Below are 4,900 nucleotides of genomic sequence, written 5' to 3' on the forward strand. Positions count from 1 at the left end.
CATTATTTCATGTAATACCCATCAGTGATATCAGAATGTATGGATGTCTAACAATTGAATTTACATTGCTTTAAATTGAACAAAACCAAATTGGAAGAAAAAGAATCGACATTTTGTTGCGGCACCACGTCGTGGTATTCTTCTGCCACGACGTGGTGATCTTTGAATTTGTTTCTATTTTCTTTCCACCAAGACATGGGAACTGTCCACCACGATGTGGTGAACTCTCATATCAGCGAAAATTGGTTTTTCTTAATATTTTGATCCATCCACATGAGGTACAACATCTTCATAGCTATCGTACAAGTTGGTAAAGCATACATTTCAAATGGATGAATCGATTTATCAAGTGGAAATATCACTTCCCTTTAACCTACCGTCACCGTCAGAATCAAAGACAAAGACTTGGAGCTGAACCCGTAAGCATATTTCCTTTTGATTTCTCAGGTAAGGTTTTTAGTTGTTTTAAGAAGATGGGCTGATCATGTCTTCGATCTACATATATATTCTTAAGTTGTGATGAGAAATCCCTATCGATCAAACTTCCTTTGCTCTCACCATCTCTGATTAAACGCCAGGTCTCCCAAAACCTCACCCCATGCCTTGCATATGCTCTTTCTCTCTCTGGAACTTTAGGCGGCACCATCGTTCCACCGCCTTCCCCCTCCACCTCCTGTCTAACCCTAAACCGCCATTAAATCTCCGTACACACAAACATGCACACTCTAAAGAAAACCCTAGATGTATGTCATTTGCCAATGCTGATATTAGACGTTGACGCTACAATTGAATGAGTCAAGGAGGCATTTCATGTGAATCCATATCTGTTCTTAGGTTTGTCTACGGATCTTTAAAATGAAGCAGATTTATGATTTATTTAAGCTTAAATAGATTTGTTTTTTTATTTTTTTTTCTTATATGAAGGTTTCTTTGATTTTGATTAAATGTTTGTTTGTTAAATCTAGATCTACATCTGACTTTTCTGGTTTCTCTGTGAATATCTGATTTTTCCAGTTAGAACATAAACGATTTTTTTTTGTGTCTTCGGTATATCACATTAGAAGAAATGCTTTGTTAATTGTCTTGGGTTTTTTGTTTTAGATTTGACCATGGTTTCAGTCTTTTGTGAGAAATACATGTGTTAGGAACACATTCGACATACGGTAAATAATGGCTTTTCAAGATCTGACCACCCACATGCATTTTTTTTTTCAGACTTGACCACCTACATATCTATGAAGGTCGATATAACTGATAATCCATAGATGCCCACCTGTTGCTTACATTACCACTGCTGGCAGCTACTTCTTCCCTTGTAGATGAGAGTAATTGGCTGTGGTTTCAGGGTATTCAACTCATGTAGCCTACTTCCTTTTTTGCATCTTTGAAAGCATTATGATATGGGGAAATGTCATGAGGCATGGCGTCTGAAATTCTCTTTACTTTATTTTTAGTTTCTGCATTCTATTGTTTTTTTGTACCTTTATGTCTTATCTGTGTGCTATCTTTTGTTGTGTTCATAGTCTATCAAAAACGTTGACTCTTGGATGTTAGCTACATGTATCAAAACGTCAAATTCAAAGTCAAATCAATGATAACAGGTAGCGTGGGGTAGCTTGATGAGTTGATTTTTTTTCTCTCCTTTTTTGCCCTGATTGTTTATTCTTTGTGTAGCAGATGATTAAATCACTTACTTGGACCTATTTAATCTGTTTTTGTCTAATTTTTACATAGCGTTTGAAGAAGATGATACACATTGAAAGATGCATAACGTAGTTGAGGTGCTATTCAGCCATTTGTGATAGAGCCTGGTGAATTTGTTGTTATTAAATGTGTTGCTATTGTAGCATTGTACATGTATTTAACTATGAATGTATTGCTACTGAATGCCATTATTGGGATAGATGTTACAAAGAACAATGTCATTATTTAGAAAAATAATGAATTTGATAAAATTTGCAACTACCACAACTGGGATGGACTTCCTGCAATAAATTTTGAAAATCGATTTGGCATTCATTTTTTGTCTAAAATATAGCATCCTACTCAATGAAGATATTATTTTCTATGGGTCAAGTTAAGATTGTTGCTATATTCTTCCAAGAGATAGACGTTTAGGAACTGTTAGAGAAATTCCAGCCTTTGGGGACATTGACATGTAATTTCAACTCAAATCGTCTTTTAACTTTGCTGCAAGTGTTGATTAGCTAATTGTTTAGTATAAATTTTTTGCTTTTCCTATCAGAAATCTTTGGATTCATACATATAATGCTCATTCTTTGAAAAACTTAAATTCATTACTTTATATTACATAGATTAATTTGCAAATTAGATGACATAATACATTTATTCAATAAAAAAGGATCTGCACATATAATGAAAATCTTGAATTATCATAATGTATAATTAAATAAACCAAAATGCAAGCTCAAAACATGAAAATACAATAAATAAACATAAGATATTTCGTTACTTCACACTTATAGATAAATGCATATTTCTAAATAGTTTAATGTAACAAATCGATATATTTATAATCATGTCTACTTATACTATATCAAATGTCGAATTTAGACAAAAATGGTAATATACTTCAATTGTATTAATATTAATATAAAAATAACATGGAACACAGACGTAAAGTGCAATTATGTTAATGAAAACTAAGTTTATATGCTAAGATATAGTTTTTTGGTTTTGATAGTTTCATGATTTTTGATAACGATACATTAGCAAAAAGATTTTTATTTTGTTTAAAGTCTAAAGACCAACACAAAGTCTTTTAAAAATCATTTTTTCCTAAAATTCATTCATTACATTATATTTTTAATTATGAAAATTGAATAATTAAAATTTTAACACAAAACGCAAAGTGATAAATTTTAAACAAGAAATAATTTTTATATAAAATTTTTTAACCAAGGGGAGTTATAATAAACCGGTCAAGTTAAGATTTAGATAAAGAAAATAAAGATACCGGCTAAAAGGTATATCTTATAAAGTCGTAATTAATTGAGTTTGAAACCATGAATGGTTAGAATGAAATCTATTTTAACTTTACTTTAACTTTTGTTTTTATCTTCATGGCAAGATCGAATAGCCAAAACCACATCCTTAACCATTTTTTATGTTATAACAAAAAATGAAAATATAAAGCGAAAGTGATACAAAGAGGATCTCAGATTATAAGTTAAACCGAATATCGAAGGGATAATTGATTAGACCAACAGAGTAAAAAACAGGTTTTATCTATTTTTGGTTTTTGCACCAACGTCCTAAACCTAAATTCTAAGCCATATACCCTAATTCATGAAACGAAATTATTTACTAAAATGCACCGATAAGCCAAAAAGAAAAAGAAACTATTCACACTTCTATTCATCCTATCTTCTTTATTTTTTATAGTAATATATAACCTAAATAGTATCATAATATTATTTTTAACCAAAACAACATACCTTTATTTGTTTAAACCAAAAGAACAACATTTTTATACTTTTTAACTAAACACAACTTATTTTTAACAACAATAGTAACATACTTTTATTTTTAACACAAATGATAACATTCACAGAAATGAAGTTATGCACAAATTGGAAAAAAAGATTAATCTCCGACGAAACGAACTAATTGTCGGCAGGAAACTAATAGCCGAAATGAAACAAATCGTCATCGCCGCATCGTGCTGGTACGCTACTAATATATATATATATATATATATATATATATATATATATATATATATATCTTTATCTTTACTATATTATTAAGGATATTGCCCATTTCTTGAAAATTAAGAGGTACAACATATATTACATTATATACAATATATTAAGCATACGTATTATACTACACACTACACATATCATATATTACACCCTAATACAAGGAATCCCTAGCCATCTAACCTGTTCACATCGACACCACCAAAAATGCTCCTTTCCTAACTTCATACGGAGGCGGTGATTAACAGATCAATCAAACCTCTGATTTTTTTGATCTGTAACGGAGACTAATGCTACTCAGCATCTTCGATCCAGAGAGGAGGAGGAAGCCGCTGTTGATGACGAAGACACTGGGGCTCAGGTTGCTCCGATCGTCAGGCTTGAAGCAATCAAGGTCATTAACGGGTCATTAATGGTGAAGAAAATGAGGATGCAGTACTTGATCTGTGAGTATTCGACTTTTATCCGAGTTTACACGTTCGTATGACAGGCTGTTACCCATCTTCCCAAACATACTCTCACACCCAAACACGATAGTGGTATATCTCTCTCTTTCCCTGTCTCTCAAATCATATTGTGTTTGTAGATGTCGACAAAGATTGGTCTCCCCCAAACTCCATTTCATGCAAATAGATTTTCAGGGCTCTAATTTCGGGTTTTGGTTCTATGAAGAATAGATTTTCAGGGCTTAAATCCGATGTATCTCAAAAACCAATCTGGATCCATTTATCTCTCTAATCCACCTTCTTATCATATATTCTCCTTTCTCTTCGCTAAATAATCCAGATTTGGTGATGTGAATAACTTGGTTCGAGATCGGGTTTAGATGAAGAATACTTTGCATCTCAAAGACTAGTTGGATGGCTAGGGTATCAGGTGAAGATGCGAGCACCACGGTTCATGTCTGAATTTTATGAGGAAACTGTCATGTGTCTAATTTTTATTTATGTTTGAATCTTTCACTTTATATCTATTTCATAGATCTGAAGTTTTTTTAAAAGGTATTCATTTTATTTATGTTTTGTATACAATTTTTTTCATCTTCAGGTTAGAGTAGAAATGAATTTCAAGAAGTGAACTCGCTTCTTTGATTGCATCGATGTATTCTTTGTCATCATCTAAAAGACCAAGAGCATAACAAGCATCTCTAAAAGAAGAATATTCTTCATTATTTA

The 4,900-nt window shown here is 32.0% G+C and overlaps 1 long non-coding RNA gene across 3 annotated transcripts; it reads left to right on the forward strand.

The window, feature by feature from the left end:
- Positions 1 to 391: 391 nt before the first annotated feature.
- LOC111879726 (uncharacterized) lies at positions 392 to 2,028 on the forward strand. Of its 3 annotated transcripts, XR_008226703.1 has the most exons (4): positions 392 to 834; positions 1,216 to 1,346; positions 1,524 to 1,601; positions 1,735 to 2,028. It is a non-coding gene; the product is annotated as an uncharacterized LOC111879726 (long non-coding RNA). The 3 variants fall into 3 exon arrangements; XR_008226710.1 differs by having other exon boundaries at positions 1,216 to 1,601; positions 1,678 to 2,028; XR_002846224.3 differs by having other exon boundaries at positions 1,216 to 1,601.
- Positions 2,029 to 4,900: the final 2,872 nt, after the last annotated feature.

This window comes from Lactuca sativa, chromosome 1, assembly GCF_002870075.4.
Source record: "Lactuca sativa cultivar Salinas chromosome 1, Lsat_Salinas_v11, whole genome shotgun sequence".
In the NCBI taxonomy this organism is placed as follows: domain Eukaryota; kingdom Viridiplantae; phylum Streptophyta; class Magnoliopsida; order Asterales; family Asteraceae; genus Lactuca; species Lactuca sativa.